At 58.6% G+C, this 17,592-nt stretch overlaps 1 pseudogene; it reads left to right on the top strand.

Annotated features, from left to right (window-relative positions):
- The first annotated feature begins 1,329 nt into the window (after positions 1 to 1,329).
- On the top strand, positions 1,330 to 17,093 carry LOC142435781 (cytosolic phospholipase A2 beta-like; annotated as a pseudogene).
- The last annotated feature ends 499 nt before the right edge of the window (positions 17,094 to 17,592 follow it).

Genomic DNA, 17,592 nt, shown 5'->3' with positions numbered 1-17,592 from the left:
TGGGTTGAAGTCTGGTCCCTCTTTCCCTGTGGAGATAAAAACAATACCCGCTCCCCTTGGGTGGGTTAGTGAGGCTGAAATTCTTTAAGGGAGCAGACAGCGTCTATTTTCTCCTGAGGAGTGGCCGATGGGTTTGAACCACTGACCTTGCTGTTAGCAGCTACCGGGGTTCCTTACAGTTAGCCATAGGCACACTAAATGAAGAGACAGTAGGTTAGAAGATAAATGTGGGGAAATCAGTTAAGTGGAATGAGGGGCTCCGGGATGGAGGTTCAATAGGGTGAGTAGAGCGGGCCTCAATGAGGAGGTGGCTCTTGGGCACAGACTAAAGGGCGGGGAGGGATGGAGTGTGCAGACATATGCGGGGGCAGTTCACAGAAGGCAAACACCCTGAGTCGGAGAGAGGTTGGTGCGCTCGGGAGAGGGAAGCGTTTTGCCCATGTGTATTTTGGTTGGTTAAATTCCTAGCAGAGGAATTATGGGGTCAAAGGAATTGTCTCGATCTCCTTTGAAATTCTCTCGTTTCAAAGCCCTGGGATAGAAGAGTGACCGTACCCCAAAAGAAATCTATTCAAATGCAAGAAAATCAAAATGGAAGAAGAGTAGAAAACATAAAGGGGCTAAAAATAGCAGTTACCACTTCTGTTAAGAATTTCTGTGAGAATCTCAGGGGTTTACTGAGTCATCTTCCGCGGTGCCTGTTACAGTGGGCTGGCACAGCTTGGCCACGTGTCACCCCTCCGCGTTCCTGTATCTACTAGGCAGGATCCATCTTGCCCCTTGCCAGTGACTTTCAAGTACCAATCAGCTCTTCCCTTTCCACCTTCCCAGGTCCCCTGGGACCTTCCTATTCAGCTCCAATTTCTGATCTAGCTAAAGACATCCCAACTTTCCCACTGACCGTGAGACTAATCGGATGACTTCACCGGAGGCGCGCGACCTTGTGGTTCAGGGGGAGGGCAGTGGCCTTGAAGCACAGGGGGGACCTTCCGCTCTACCCAAGGGAAAGAATGGAGGGAGCTGCAGGGCCAGGGAGCAGGGCGGGTGTGTGGTAAGAGGCCGGCTCCAGGCAGAGGCTAATCAGAGGAGAAGAATGGGTTGGGCCCCGTTACCAAGGCCAGGCAGACTTTATTCTCCAAGTGGTAAGTCATCAAAGGAGGTTTGCTCAGAGTGACAACATGAGGCTGCCTTTCAAGAGGTTGTCTGGAGCTGGGGTGATAAATGCTTTTGGAAGGAGGGGAGTTAAGCCAGGGGAACCAGTTAGTTCACTGTGGCAGGAGATATTGTAAGCCTTTAATCCAGTCATTAAGCCAGTGTGTACTGGGGATCATGGGCGTGCTGGGCACTGTGCTCCCTCCTGGGAAGGTGTAACCCACACCCCCACCCTCATGGAGATCACATTCTAGCCGGGGACAGAGACAGCTATCCAGTGGAAATCAATTGAGTAGATAGTATATTAACCTGTTTGCAAACCTGTCATTGGAGTCGTAGGACTGCCCCGTATTGTGTCTGAGGAAACAGATTGGCCACCATGTCTCTCCCCCGAGGGGCACCTGGTGGACTGAGATCAACCCCCTCCTGGTTAGCAGCCACATGCTTAAGCACCGACCACCACCAGGGCCCGTAGATAGTGTGCTTGACGGTGCAGGTCGTCAAGTGGACATGCACGCAGGAAGGGAACGAGGGGTTTTTCAGAGCCCCGGGGTGGTGTCCATGGTTAAGCATTTGTCTTACTAATGGGAAGGTCGGTGCACTTTGCCTACTCCTAAAGGACCCCCAACGAAATGCAATCCTTTTCAGAAAAGTCAGGGCCACAAACTGTGGAGCAAAGGTCCACTCTGACATCCCGGGTCACCAGGAACCAGAATCGACTCGAGGGCAACTGTTGTTTGTTTACTAGAAATGGTTGTGGGCTGGGGCCGGGAGGGGGTGTGCGGTGGGTGGTGTGGTTCACAAGTTCCTAAAGAAGATGGATAGCCAGCTGGGGGAAGGAAGGCTCTTGGGGTGACTTGTGAGTGGAGGGGCCCCAAAGGAGGTGGCTTGGGAGAGGGAGAAGGTGAGGGCGAGGGAGGTTGGGAGTGTTTGTAGGTAGACTCGGTGAGACGAGGAGCCAGCGAGGAGCACAACAGGGAGTCAGTGATGTTTATGAAGGGCAGCAAGAGAAAGCCACCCAGGCAGCACACAGCACGGTACCATCATGGAAGACCCAGGGCGTTCAGGTTATAGGCATGTCTCCCCGATGAGGCTGTCAGCATCTTGAAAGGACCCATTCACACTGGCCAAGCCAAGGGCTGAGCACATTCCAAAATATTCAGTGAATATTCGCAGTTGGAAGGCATTCTTCCTTCATCTTGCTGCCCCCAGCCACGGGGAGCTCCCTGCGTGGTGCCTGAGGCTGCTTTTCTATACTTCGCTAGAGGTCCACCACCGAAGCTAGGGAAGCTAACCAAGGGTCTGGCCCCAGGGAGGACTGGGGTTTGGGCCAAGCAGGAGTCCCGCTGTGTTAGCCCCAGTTGACCAGAGAAACAAATTCATAGACACTTATATGTGTTTTAAAAGAGAACTTTATATCAAAGAAAAATTGTACATTATGAAAACATCCCAGCCCAGTCCAGATCATGTCCTTAAGTCTGATATTAGCCCATATGTCCGATACCAGTCTATAAATCCCTCTTCCTACTCATGAAACACAAGCAATGATGCTGATGCAGGAAGATCACAGGCCAGTGGGTAGAAAGCCTTGTGGACCCAGTGGTGGTGGAGGCATCCCAGCGCTAGCAGGGGTCTCCAAGTGAGCCCTGCGGCTCCAGGGCTCTAGTGTAGCTCTGTGTCTTGTCAGCAGGAATGTCTCACAGGAAGGGAGCTATTGATTTCCGTGGGCACCTCCAAATGAGGTCATCAAGCTGCAACCTGAATGACAGCTTAGACTCCACCCCTCCACAAGTTGACACCAGAGTATGTTGCTCACCTGCTCTTGGGCTGTGTGGCCCCTTCTGGAGTAGGCGTGCGGCAGCCTCCTCCTTGAAAATCCCCTTCTATTTCTGGTGGTCCAGAGTCTCTTGGTCCCTCCCCAGTGAGCACTGCCCAGTGATACCCTGTGGCCTGCCCAGAGAGGGCATCTAATCCGTAAGTGGCTGGGTGCTGTTTATGTCAACATCTACCTCCCACCCCACTTAAGAGCTTGGCGTGCCTCCAACCGTGCCCTACCTGGATGAGGCCCCGATGCCACTGCACTTCTACCGGGACTGGGTCTTCCCCAGCAGGTCCTGCATCGTGCGCAATGCCCTGCAGAAGTGGTCGCTCCCCTATCTGAGGTGGGTGCAGCCCTGGGCTGGGCTAGGGTGATGGGCGAGCTGTCTTGTGGCATGTGGGCATGCTCTTAGAGTCCCTTCCCCTAGGGCCACGGCGGGTGCCACGGAGGTGAGCGTAGCGGTGACCACAGATGGCTATGCTGATTCCGTGCGCGGAGACCACTTCGTGATGCCAGCCGAGCGCCTGCTGCCCCTGTGAGGTGTGTTGGACGTCCTGGAGGGCAGTGCCCGGCACCCTGGCGTGCTCTACGTGCAGAAGCAGTGCTCTAACCTGCTTACCGAGCTGCCCCAGCTGCTGCCCGACTTGGAGCCCCACGTGCCCTGGGCCTCCGAGGCTCTGGGTGAGAGGGGGCGACTGGGGCAGAGGGCAGTCGTTGAGAATACACAGCAGAAGCACACACCAAGCTTCTACACTGACAGCTCGGTGACATTTATTGTCTTGGCCCACACCCACCACCCCATGGCCAGGGTCAGGCCCTGCCGCTCTGGAAGCCTTGACAGTTGACCGACTGCAAAGGATTAGTGCTCTAACTTTTGCCTGTGGGGGGCTGGGCCCACTCCCCAAGCCCTCCAAACCATGGCCTCTTTGCCACTTTTCCCTGGGATGCCCCTCGCTTGCACGCAGTACCCCTGCCCACATCCTGTTGGGTGTTATCCCAGAGCCGACCTGCAGGGGACAACCACTCCCAACTCTCCTCCTCTGTCCTGCAGGGAAGATGCCAGACGCGGTGAACTTCTGGCTGGGGGAGGCGGCCGCAGTGACGTCCTGTAGGTGTCTCTGGGATGCAGGGACAGGGAGGAGCCAGGATGGGGCCAAGGGTGGGAGGCTGGCCTGGAGGGTCGGTCTACAATTCTGCGAACAGAGGAGGAGCGGCGTGGCAGCGTAGTGGGTGGGATGACTTTGGTGTGGGGGTGCACTAGACATCTCTCAGAGGGCACGTTGGCCCCGGAGGTGAACTTGGGAGAACCCTATGCGTGGATATTTACCTCTTTGGAGAGATGACCCGCATGGGGCGTGTGGTGAGTGCCAAGTCCCTGGTGGCTGGGATCTGGAATGCCCTCCACCCCAGACCCCCCCTGGGCATCTCCTGGAGTCTGGTTTGACTATGTCGTTGAGAATACACAGAGCAAAAGCACACACCAAGCTTCTACGCTGACAGCTCAGTGACATTGATTCAGTCCCTCTAGTTGGTTCAAACGTTCTCACCCTCCCTTCCTGAGTTCTTCTCCCTGAGGGAAATGAGGGTGCTTCAGAAACTGTGTAGAAAATAATGGGATTCCCCCTCCCCCCTTATAAATTCATTGTCCTCCAGGATCCTGGCTGTTCTTTGAAGAGGCTGTTTTCAGTCTGAGCCCGGATGGAGTTTAAAAGAGCACCATGCTCATGGCAGAGGGATGGAGATCCTTTACTGGCTAAGTTGAACTAGTACTGGGCGTAAAGGAGACATCAAGGGACACTTTGGATGGAAGGTTGAAATCTTTATTCACAGGACTTTCTCGTTTTTACACCCCTGGTTGTCTTGAGGCGCAAGGCTCTGGGTGGGCAGGTTCTGCCTCTCATGTGCCCTGTTCCGCCAAATCTGCCCAGGACCTTCTTTGTGTTGGCAGTGCACAAGGACCACTACGAAAACCTCTACTATGTCCTCTCTGGAGAGAAACATTTCCTGTTTCACCCGCCCAGCGATCGACCCTTCATCCCCTATGGTAGGGCTGGGACCTGCCTTACGCATGGGCCCCAAACCAGAGGAAGGGTAGCGAGGCTTCCCTGCCTGTGTCCCTGGGGCAAGGCAGCCAACAGGAGAGGCTGGGAGGAGGTGTGAGGGGCTGGGAGCACTCTTTACTGAGCTCGCCCTTTTTTTCTGGCATCAGAGCTGTACACCCCAGCAACCTACCGACTCACTGAGGCGGGCACCTTTGAGGTGGTGGATAAAGAGGCCATGGAGAAGGTGTCCATCTTGGCCCTGGGCCTCAGGGAGGGGCAAGCTCATCCATCTCCGAGGAGCAAGTGGGCCCCAAAAGTCCTGGGAAGGTGGCCCCTTCCTCCGTAAGGTCCCACCTTCTGGGGCTGGCTTCCCAGGGCGGATGGAGGGGGACCTTTGGCCCTTACCGTTGGCAAGGCCAAAGGCCGAGTTCCCCGGTCCTGCTCCGTCCCCAGGTGCCCTGGCTTCCACTGGATCCCTTGACACCAGATCTGTCCCGGTACCCACAGTACCGTGGGGCCCAGGCCCTCCGCTGCACCATGCAGGCCGGCGAGATGCTCTACCTGCCGGCCTTGTGGTTCCACCACGTGCAGCAGTCCCAGGGCTGCATTGCTGGTGAGGAGCTGCTGGCCTCGGCCAGCGGGTGGGCTGGGGAGGCTCTGGGTCAGAGCTGGGTCACCCACTCCTGTGCTTGCTCTCCCCACAGTGAACTTCTGGTACGACATGGAGTATGACCTCAAGTACAGTTACTTCCAACTGCTCGACACCCTCACCAAGGCCTCAGGCCTGGACTAGTGGAGCCCCCAGGGAACGTGCCCCCCCACAGCTCAGGGGGCACTCTGGCTCCTCCCCAGATAGGCCCCCACAGAGACACCCTGCAATCTGTCTGACCCAGAACCCCGTTTGGGTTGGGACCGATCCTGGAGACTATCGTGGGTGATAGGAGGAGGACCAGGAAGTGCCAGGCAGGTGTCTAGGTCAGGGTTCCCAGAAAGCTGCCACGCAGGTGAAGCAGCCTCGTGGGTGGAGGCCAGCTGCGGCGTCCTCCCTCCTCTGTAAAGCTGTGAAGTGGATATAATGATGGTCCCTACCTTTCTGGCTGCCCTGGGGCCTGGAGAGGGTTTCTGTAAGGGCCCGCTCGCTCGCTCAAAAGACATGCTCAATAAAGCCGGGGAGGCTCCATGTGGTACCTGCCCCTTGTGGCTTTCTGTGTCTCCAGGAGGGCGGGGAGGGTTCAGATGGAAACGTCAGAGAGAGGAGCTAGCTCCCTGTCTGTCCGGGGACCACAGCTTGTACTGCGGTCTGGCCGGGAGGCCTACCCTGTTTTAACTCTCTTCCAGGGCTCATTGACTGGGACTCTGGTTTGCTTCGCGATGGGGTTGGTGGCCTGGGGACGAGCCTGTGTCTCCTAACCAGCACAGGGACCAGGGGATAGAAACTGCCCCACCCCCACCCCTGGGCTGCTCCTCTGCAGAAGGAACTGGCTTTCTCATGCTGCCCCCACAAAAGGGGAGATGAGCCCCCTTCCCCTGGGTGCCCACCTGGAGCTCCAGTCCTGGCCATCTCTGGGGACCCAAGTGGCCCAGGCCCTGGCTTTGAAGAGCTGTTTTTAGTAACAACCACTCCCCTGCTGTGATGATAGGCTCCGGATATACCCCTCCTCCGGGTCTGCTTCAGTGGAGACTGGGCATTCCTGTCCTTCTGGTACCTGGATGTTGCTACAAGCCTTGTTGGTGGGGACTCTGCCCTTGCCCTACCTCTGGCGGCTGCCCAGACCTGTGGCCCCTCCAAGCCATACCTTCCTGTCCTGCTCACACGGGTGGTTGGTGAGCTGTCCTGGAAGCAGGACCCAGCTGGGCAGGCCCAGGTGGTGTCTGCTGGGGGCAGTGGGTTTTCCAGGAACCCAGCAGGGGTGGGGGACCTTGAGCCCATGGGAGGGTGTCAGTAGCCCCAGTATAGGCTGAGGTGCCACATTTCTTGGGCAGGGTGTGGGGCTTGGGCGGAGCGGAAGATGCAGGTGGGAGGGGCTAGGGAGGCCAGTTGGGACATACTTGGATTTTGGCTTAAAACCCCACAGTCCTCGGCCCAGTGGCTACTGCTACCTTTGCTCGCCCTGCCTGGGACCCCCAGCCTCATGGCTCTGGTAAGACTGGTGTGGCACTGGAGCCCACTCTGACCCTTGCTCCCCACCTGAGTCCTGACTAATGCTTTCTCTGGAGGGCTGTGGCCACGGTGGTCTTCAGGTGTAGGGGGCGTGTTTGCCAGCTTTGGGTAGGGGCATGGCTGGGCTGCGGATCCACAGAGCTTCTAGGCAGGGAGAGGCTCCTGGCTGCTCCCCTGCTCCCTCTGAGTCAGTTGCCTGGGCTGTCGGGGCCTGAGACTGATGAGATGGGTGACTTTCCCGGGTTCTTCCTCTGCCAGGAACCCCTGGGTGCATGCAGCTGGGACTTCCAACGACAGCTGGGAGGCCAATGAAAGGGTGTGCTGACACACGCTCCCTGCCCCCAGCGCACCTGGCAGGGCTTCAGCCCAGAGCCCGGGATGGTTTGGGATGGAGTCCTGGGGTCCTTTGTTCCTCTGCCCTCGGAGAACCTGGAGGGCGCAGGGCTTGGCGCCCATGGGCTGCCTGGCCTGGTAACCTCCCACCTGCCCCAGCACAGAGGTGGCTTCCAGAATTGCCCCCTGACCAGGGGTGGGATGCACAGGGAGGAGCGAGTGAGCAAGCAGGAGCTTAGTCCTAGCAGGCCGCTCCCTCCATGCCCTTCTGTATGCCCACCCAGAGCTTTGTAAGCGAGGGCATGGGCTGGGGCAGACAGGTGGCAAGATAGGAGCCTGCTGGTTCCAGGAGAGGGAAGCGGAGAGCACAGCGATCCTGCCTCTGGGTCTCCGGCCAGTTGCTGGGTCACCTCTCCATGCCTCCGCCTCCTCGTGAGGCAGCGTAGTAGTCGGCTGAGTTAATGTATGGATAGCCCTTGGGACAGACCTGTCATGGGCATTGTGTAAGTTCCTATGGACGTGCCCTGTCTCTTCTAGACTCGGGGTTCTGGGTGGCCTTGGCCCTGTTGGTGCAGGGTGAGCCCTCACAGGTGCCCCAATCTCCCTTCCATCGCCTGCGGCCTTTGGTCATGTCATCCCACAGCAAGCTTGTCCCCTCCCCGCTGCTCTGCAGGCCAAGTTGCCCGGGACCTCCCTGCTCACCATTCGTGTGCTGCAGGCCCACAGCCTGCCTGCCAGGGACGTGGGTGAGTTGACCGAGAGAGGAGAAGGGAACTGAGGTTGCAATTAGAGCAGGGCAGGGACGGTGGGAGGTGGCAGGAGGGCTGGGCCTGCGAGGTCCTAGGAGGAGGGGCTGCAAAGAGTGATGGGCAAGGGCTGGTGATGGAGGGTGGGGCTTGGTGCGTCCCCAGGGATCCCTCTGGTGGTGAACTCTGCGTGGCTTGGGGGAGAATTGGCCCTCATTTCTTCTCCTCCAAGTGACCCACTGTGACTTCTATGTGACCCTGTGGCTGCCCACGGCCTGCAACCACCGGCTCCAGACGCGCACAGTCAACAACTGCAGAAAACCTGTCTGGAACCAGAGCTTCCACTTCCGGGTGCACAGCCAGATCAAGGTGGGCCTGCCTCAGCCCAGCCCTGAGTACCCCCAGCGCCACCCCCACCCCACCCCCCACCCCATGGCCCTGTCCCGCTGCTCCCCTTCCAGAACATGGTGTAGCTGAAAGTCTTTGACCAGGACCTGCTGACCAGCGACGTCCACATGCTGTCAGTGCTGTGTGACGTGGGCACTCTGCTGCCTGGGGAGTTCCGGCGCCAGAGCTTCTTGCTGAGCCTGCAGGCAAGACTCCACATGGGCGGCCACCCTCGGTACCACCAACGGGATGCTGCTTAAATGCCCCTCTTCAAAGAACTTGTTTACAGACCATGAGGTCAGGTTTCCCTGGTGCCCGAGGCCCTTGTCAACCAGGACCTGCTTCCCGAGGAGCGGCCCCCTCCTCGGGGCCACATTATGGACAGCAGCCCTCCCCGCATTGGCACCCCTGGCTGGCATCTGGGTTGGAATCTGCACATACCCACACTGACACACACACTCACACTCACATTCACACGCACACGCAGCCTCACACACATACACAGGTACACTCACACGCAAGCACACGCACTCAACCACTGTCACACTCACACATGCACAGCCATGTGGATACACATGCACACACACTCACATGTGCACACAACCACTCACATGCATGCCCACATACATGCCCACATCTTACCTTTATAACTTGCTTTTTCAGGGTGGGGAGCGGTTTGACGTTGAATTCCGCCTGCGGAGTGTGTGAGTTGGGGGTCGCGGGGGTCAGGGGAGTTGGGGGTTGCGAGGTAGGGAGAGGGGCTCTGGGTCAAATCTGTCCCTTCTGGAAGGAGAGAGCCTCGTGCGCTCAGGGCTGGTGTCCTTCCCCGGGGACCCTCTGTGGTTGGAAGGACTGCCTAGGCTTCCTTGGGGGCAAGAACCTGGCCCCCGCTCATGGCTTTTCCCAGGACAGACTGTGCGGAGCAGCTCACCAGCAACGGTGTCCTAGTGCTGAGTCAGATCATTGTAGTGATTGATTCAGGATCATAGTAGTGATTCGGGATCATAGTGGTGACTTGGGATGGTAATGGTGACTTAGGATCATGGTACTAATTCGGGATCATAGTAGTGATTCGGGATCATAGTAGTGCTGTGTGATCATAGTAGTGATTTGGGATCAAAGTAGTGTTTTGGGATCATAGTAGTGCTTTGGGGTCATAGTAGTGCTTTGTGATCATAGTAGTGCTTTGTGATCATAGTAGTGATTTGGGATCATAGTAGTGCTTTGTGATCATAGTAGTGCTTTGGGATCATAGTAGTGATTTGTGATCATAGTAGTGCTTTATGATCATAGTAGTGCTTTGGGATCATAGTAGTGCTTTGGGATCATAGTAGTGCTTTATGATCATAGTAGTGATTTGGGATCATAGTAGTGATTTGGGATCACAGTAGTGATTTGGGATCATAGTAGTGCTTTGGGATTGTAGTGGTGAGTGACACACCCTCCCTCAGGCCATCTGCTCACCTGCCCTCCTGGCTGCAAGTCTGTCTGGACCAGGAAAGAGCAAAGTGGGAGGGGCTATGATTTCCAGAGGACATGGGACTGAGGAGCAGGAACCGCGGGCTGCAGGGGAAAGGGTAGTGGTGAGGTATCCTTGCGTGGGAGGGGCGGCATATGAATCTTCTCTTCCCAACACAGGCCAGTGAGCTTTCTCGCTTGCATGTGCGGCTGAAGGAGGCCGGGGACCAGAAGGGTGAGTCTCCCAGGTCACCAGGACAGCCCTGGCCCTCAGCCTATGTCTTCCCCCTTCCTCAGATGCCCATCCTGGAAGAAGCTGCCAGCCACCTTTAGCCTCCGAAGGCTAGGGGCTGGGGGTGAAACTGCCCGGGCTTACCAAGACCTGGTCTTTTCCCATGACCCTGCTCCGAGGGGGCTGGGCTGGGGGTAACTCCTCCCAGCCTCTGCCAGCCACAGGGGCGGGAGACACCTCACGGGCAGGGAACCCCCTCCCACCCCTACCTCGGTTCCTTTCTCCAGAGTCAAAGGGAAAAGTTCAGCTTGTGGTCCCCGGATCCTACGAGGGATCTCAGGAGGCCACCATTGGCAGTGACTCCTTCCGTTTCCACTTCCCCACCTGCTGGGAGCAGGAGCTTAGTATCCACCTGCAGGTAGGGTGCCCCCCCCACTGACCCCCTGGAATTCAGGCCCACAGGGCCGGGTGGTACCCCTGCTCTGAGACTCGGGTAAGTGTACATTTTTAGTGCCCTTGCAGAACGCCCCCCAGGAGCAACTGAAGGTGCCATTCAGGGCCCTGCCATCAGACCAGCTCGTGAGGCTGGTCTTCCCTACGTCCCAGGTACTCTTCACTCAGAGGAAGAGACCTTGATGTGGGGGTGGGACAGGGCCTCAGGCCAGTGCAGGGGTGGTGGCAGGGGGTGACTCCTTCTCTCTCTTTTCTTTTGGGCCAAGCCCCTGGGCTGGGCTGTGGGGGTGCATCCCTGTGGAGATGACTGGGGCATCCCAGGGCCGAAGTTGGGGTGGAGGTGCCAGCCTTTCTGAGTGGTGTTTTGCTGGTTTGAAGGAGCCTCTGATGAAGGTGGAGCTGAGAAAAGAAGACAGGTGAGAGGCTGGGCTGGGGGAGAGCAGCCGGGGGAGGGAGGGCGCTACGTGCAGCTGGGTGGCCTGGAGGACCGGAAGCAAGCGGGTGGCTGCAGCAGGGAGCTCCCAGTCTTGGGAAGGTGCTCAGAGCAGAGAGGGTCCTTCCTCAGCCTTGTAGTCTGCGTGTGGCCTCACTGGGTGGGAGAGAGGTGGGGGCTGAGGAGAGTAACACGCCTGGTTTGAGGAGCACAAAGACCAGAAGGAAGCAACCTTTTGGGTGGAAGCAACGTGGCTGGGCCTTCAAGAACTTTTGCTGGCCCTCGGTGTCTAGGAGCATAAGCAGCCCCAACTTAAAGGCCTTTGTTCCTTCTCAGCCCCCATGCCCCCTCCCCAGTGTAGCCCTGGTCCAGCGTTGCAGGGGAGGGAGAAGCTGAGACTCAGGGCCGTTTTGGCCACAGGGACACCCTCATCTGCCGGCTGGCCTTGCTGTCATGCTGGGCGTGTTGGTGTGGCTCTGGGCCCACCATCCCCCCCTCACTCTCCAAGCTTCAGCACACAGCCTGAAGGGAGAGAAGAGATGGACGTGGATCTTGCAGGGAGATGGGCCCAGTGTCCTCTTTTCTGATGAGGATGAGCACTGCCTCACTGTCCGTCCATCCCCCCACCCCACCCCCAGACCAGGGGAGCTGGCCGTGCGCCTGGGCTTCGAGCTGTGTGCTGAGGAGCAGGCCTTCCTGAGCAGGAGGAAGCAGGTGGTGGCCAAGGCCCTGCAGCAGGCCCTGCAGCTGGAGGGAGACCTGCAGGAGGACGAGGTCTGTCGGGCTGGGCAGGAGTGTGGGGGTCTCAGGCCGAGTGTTGAGCTGAGTGGGCCTCCACACTTCCATTGCCCGACCAGGGTTGGTTGTAAGGCGGACTTGTGTTTGCCTCTCGTCTGCCCACCTACCCCCCTTGTACTTCCCGGAGCTTTCTTGATGTTATCTTGGGCCCGATGCGGCTGAGCAGTGTCAGAACCACGGGCCCCACCAGGGGTAGCTACCCTTCTCTGGGCGTTGGCCCGTGGCCTGGAGCTGCTTTTAAGACTGGGCCTCTCAGACAACTCGGTGGCCATCTGGCCAGGCCTCTCTGCTGGTTGGGCTGGCTCCTAAGGAAATGAGCTCCTTGCAAGGGGAGAGGGACGCTGATTTAGGGGTTTTGAGGTGAGCCTGTGTCTTTTAAGAAGTGACCGCCGTACTCCCCAGGCTGGGGATGGGGAGATAAGGCCTGTGGCCTGTACGCTCCCTGGAGTTTTCAAAACCCGAAAGGACCCACCCTGCTGAATGAGGTTATCCTGACATGACTCTCCTCAGCTGATCTGACTCAGACCCGCTCCATGGGTCCCCACCAGACTCTGACCTACGCTAACTTGGTGGTGGGGCCAGGGGCAGGGGACTGAGTGGCCACTTGACTTGCTGTGTTCTCCTCCTGTGGTTTTTACTGCCCGGCGCACCCTGACCTCCCCTCCACTAACTGGAAGTCCCCGCAGGGCCTCCCTTGAGCCCAGCTGTACTCTGCCCTTCCAGGTCCCAGTGGTGGCAATTATGGCTACTGGTGGAGGGGTCCGGGCAATGACTTCCCTGTATGGGCAGCTGACCGGCCTCAGGGAGCTGGGCCTCTTGGACTGCGTCTTCTACATCACAGGGGCCTCGGGCTCCACTTGGTGAGCAGGCTGAGTGTGGGATCTGGGGGTGAGTGGGCAGAGGCTGGGGTGCCTGTGGTAAGGCTTCTCCAGTGCCCCCTTGGCCTCCCTGACTAGATTGGAAGGTCTGCGAGGAGGCAGGTGGCAGGTGCGATATGCCCAAGGTGCCCCATGGCCTTCGGTTGTCTCCATGGAGCTGGAAGGCACCTGCGGGCTGCTGCCCTGGGAGAGAAGGTCCGAAGGGTGTGAGGTCTCGGGGGACTCTTAGAGGAACCTGTCTGCCCCCGACCGCTGGCTTTGCCTAGGACCTTAGAAAACCTCTACAAGGATCCAGAGTGGTCGCAGAAGGACCTGGGGGGCGCCACCGTACTGCTGAAGACGCAGGTGACCAAGAACAAGCTGGGCGTGTTGGCTCCCAGCCAGCTGCAATGGTACTACCAGGAGCTGGAGGAGCGCGCTCGCCTGGGACACCCGGCCTGCTTCACCAACCTCTGGGACCTCATCAATGAGGCCATGCGACATGATGGGGTACAGAAGGGCGGCCCATGGGGACGGGCCTGGACCTGGAGGCAGCCCTGCTGGGTAGCAGGGCGAGGGGAGATCTCCAGAGACCAGGCAGCAATGGGTTTACACGGAGTTATCTCCCTACAGCCTGATGTCCACAAGCTCTCGGAGCAGCGACAGGCTCTGAGGCACGGCCAGAAACCTCTCCCCATGTACTATGCCCTCAACACTAAGGGGCACGGCCTGTCCACCTTTGAATTTGGAGGCAGGTTGACGCAGCTGGTTGAGGCCCCGGGCGGCCAGGGGTCGGGGAAGGGGTGGTTGGGATGGTGTGGGGAGGCAGTTTTTCATGCCCTTCTCCTTACACTCTGGTCCGGGACCCGAGTGAATCCAGACACCCATGACCCCAGAGTCACATGGACTGGAGGGGAGTCGCCCCGTCCTTTGTGGCTGCCCTGCGTGGGTTCGGGTGGGCAGGAGGGTGGTGGCCAACAGCGGTCCCTTCCCACCGCAGAGTGGTGTGATTTCTCCCCCTACGAGCTCGGTTTTTCCAAGTAAGGTGCCTTCATCCCCTCCGAGTTTTCGGCTCCGAGTTCTTCATGGGGCAGCTGATGAAGAGGATGCCTGAGTCCCACATCTGCTTCCTGGAAGGTGAGGGGGTCTTGGAGAGAGAATGGGGGAGGGGAGGATGTTTCTGGGGGAGCCCCATCACTGAGGCGGGCAGCAGGGAAGGGTCAGGCTGTGACAGGAATGGGGGCTCTCATCCCCTTGTGTCTGCGCTCCCAGGTATCTGGACCAACCTATATGCAGCCAGCCTCCAAGACAGCTTATACTGGTCCTCGGAGCCCAGTCCGTTCTGGGATCGCTGGGCTCAGACCCTGACCAACTTGGGTAGGTGCCCAGGCTCCGGGGCTGGTGCTGGGGGTGGGCATGTGACTCCCAGCTCTGTGTGTGTGTGGTGGTAAGGGCACTGGTCTCAGCTCTTTCCCTCTCCGGGGTCACTGCCCTCAGACTGGGCTAGCACCCACGCCCCACTCCCTGGCTGTGCAGACAAGGAGCAGGTCCCAGTGCTGAAGATGGAAGTGCCACCCAGCCTGGCTGGGAGGATCGGGGAGTTGTTCTCTGGCCTCCTGACGTGGCGCCCGCTTGCCCAGGCCACCCACAACTTTCTGCGTGGTCTCCAGTTCCACAAAGACTATTTCCAGCACCCTCACTTCTCCTCCTGGAAATGTAGCTTCTCCCACCGGGGCCCAGCCCCCTGATGTCTTCCCAGAGCTGTGGGCCTTGGCTCCAGGCCCCTCCTGGGCCCCTCACCTAACCCCTTGGCTCCAGGCCTTCCATGTGTGGCCCCACGGGATGTGGGAAGTAGAGTTTCCTGCTTTCTCCTTCAGCTGGGGCTGGAGGTTGCTTCAGGGCTGGGGCCAGGTGGGTGGGGCCTGAGGGTGGAGTCTTTTTCCAGGAGCAGCCAGTGACTGCCACTGACCAGGGGAGCAAGCGTGGTGTCCTCAGCACCCGTGCTCAAGGCTGCCCTCCCACCCCGCCCACCTCTCCAGACACCAAACTAGATGGACTCCCTAACCAGCTGACCCCTGGGGAGCCCCGCCTGTGCCTGCTGGACGTGGGCTACTTTGTCAACACCAGCTGCCCGCCCCTCCTGCAGCCCACCTGGGACGTGGACCTCATCCTGTCGCTGGACTACAACTTAAATGCCGCCTTTCAGGTGGGGGAGCTGATGAGTGGCACCCGAGGATGCTAGGGCGGCTTCACAGTGTGTGCCTTGCTGGCTTCCTCCCAACCCTACGAGACAGGGACCCACATGCTATGGGCTGAGCTGTGCAGAGAAACAAAAGCAGCAACACTCCTCTGTGTAGAAAAAAAGAGCTTTAGATCAGCAAGGCATCCCAGCCCATTGTGATTCAAGACCATGCTAGTCAGAACCTTCCTCAGCCTCTGTGTAGCTGCAGGCAGATAATGCCCAGGCTGGCGTGAACATGGCCGAGTCAGCGGCTCTCCAGGCTGGTGGCCCCATGGGGCCGTCCCTGGAGACAGAATCCCAGCGAGGAGGAAGAGGCTCATAGCATCTCCCCTTCCTTCACAGGAGGGATCACCAGGCTTCCACCTGAGTGACAGGTGGGACTCCACCCCTGCACTTTCACGCAGGTCCAAGTGGACATAATATCTAACCACCACACCATGTCAAAACAACCAAAACAGAATCCCCACCATGGAGTCCATGGTGACTCACCGGGTCCCCCTTGGTGTGTTTCCGAGATCGAACTGCTTACGGGAGTAAAAATGCCCACGGAGCAGTTTGTCACAGGAAACCAGCCTCTAACAACCAATGGGTCCGTAGGCACAATTGTATGGCGATAAAATAGTAAAGGTCTAGTAAAGTCATAGAGGCTAGGAGAGATAGGGGAGCGAGAGTACAATAAAGGAGTCAGGCACGTTTTATGATAGCATGCTCACCTCAGCTCCTCTTGATGGACCACGAGGAAGTGGGGGAAGAGAGAGCATCTGTATTATCTTGGGGTAGTTACAGGTAGCCTTAAGACATGCATATTCAGTAGTTACATACGCCACAAGGTGGGTGGGATCGACAGTAACGCTGAGTTCACAAGTGAGGAAGCCTAACAGCTGCATTGGGGGAAGCTGAGAGGGGGGCTGGGCGACAGCAGGAAGAGAGAGCCAGAGGATGTCTGCCTCTGTAGGAAGATCAGACCAGCCATGTGCTCACTTGAAGGTAGCATGGCTGTTAAGGGAGAGTCTGTGGCTACCAACGTGGAGGCACAAGTTCAGGAACGTGGTGCTCGGCCCTCTCTCCATGGAGCAGCGGGTGGTTTCCCAGTGCTGACCCTGTAGAACCTCGCCCAGCACATAACTGCTTCACCACCAGCACTCCCTGTGAAAAGAACTGGGGTTTCATTCACGCTCCATCAGGGGGCTTTCTCCGCAATGGGGAGAGGATGTGATGGTGAATCTGGTTGGCTGCACCTGCATCCCGGCTGGTTGCAGGCCGTCGACACCTCAGCATTTAGTTTCTGTGTTAATTTAGTGAGAGGTGTGTGCCCTTCATGGCTGGCCTCAGCGATGGCTACAGTCCGTTTGGTGGAGCTCTGAGGGGCTGCGGCACGGCTGTCCACTCCGACTAATGCTTGGTCCTATGTGACGTCAGTGTCCAGGACCAAGGGAGCCCAAGGCTAGACCTCTCCTGCCCTCTGTGCCCCTGCAGCAGCTACAGCTGGTGGGCCGCATGTGCCAGGAGCAGCGCATCCCGTTCCCGCCCATCTCTCCCAGCCTCGATGAGGAGCGCCAGCCTCGGGAGTGCCACAAGTTCTCTGATCCCGGCCAGCCTGAGGCCCCAGTCATTCTGCACTTCCCCCTGGTCAACGACTCCTTTCGTGACCACTCAGCCCCTGGTGAGCCAGCTTGCCGCCACCCCCTTCCTGGTGTCCCAGCCTCCCCGACCCAACAGACCCGCCCTCCACCCCAGCACCCTGCCCCTCCATGCCCACGATGTGCTCTCTGCACAGGGGTCCCTAGGACACCCGAGGAGCAGGAGGCCGGCCGGGTGAACCTGTCTCCGTCTGACTCCCCCTACCACTATTCGAAAGTGACCTATAGCCAAGAGGACTTGGACAAGCTTCTGGGCCTGGCCCACTACAACATCTGCAACAACCAGGAGCGGCTGCCGGCTGGCCTGCGCGAGGCCGTGCGGAAGAGGAGGCAGCGCTGACAGCCCGCCCCGAGTGACGCCATGCCTCAGCCTCAGAGAGCCATCCCCCAGTGTTCTGGGGCCTCGGAGGGCCTGGTTGGCCCCAGCAGCACCCTTCCTAGCCTTGGGTGTATGCCCTGGTACCCCAGACGGGGCAGGAGCTGCCAGCAACTCACAGAGGGCCATCTGCACTGTGAACTGAAGCTGTGATTACGGGCTTGCCACAGCTCAGCAGCTGCTCTGGTCCTGGGCCCTGGGCCCCTGGAGCAGGCCACAGTGGGCCTCTTCTCCAAGCACCGGGAGAGGTGGGGTGCAGAGGTGCTGTGGCAGCCGGGGTGTAAATGGGGTGGGGTTGGGCTTCGGGGTGGCTGGGCCCGGTGTAGAGTGCTGGCACTGGGGGGAGGGTCCTAGGCTCCCCCGCCCTGCTGCTCTAAATGCTGTACGCAGGGACTCGGGGGCTGCACACATTATATGACTCGTCCCACCAACGGTCTGAGGATGTCATTGCTGCTACGAATGG

This window comes from Tenrec ecaudatus (assembly GCF_050624435.1).
Source record: "Tenrec ecaudatus isolate mTenEca1 chromosome 1 unlocalized genomic scaffold, mTenEca1.hap1 SUPER_1_unloc_14, whole genome shotgun sequence".
In the NCBI taxonomy this organism is placed as follows: Eukaryota; Metazoa; Chordata; class Mammalia; order Afrosoricida; family Tenrecidae; genus Tenrec; species Tenrec ecaudatus.
This window is presented reverse-complemented; position numbering and strand designations above follow the sequence as displayed.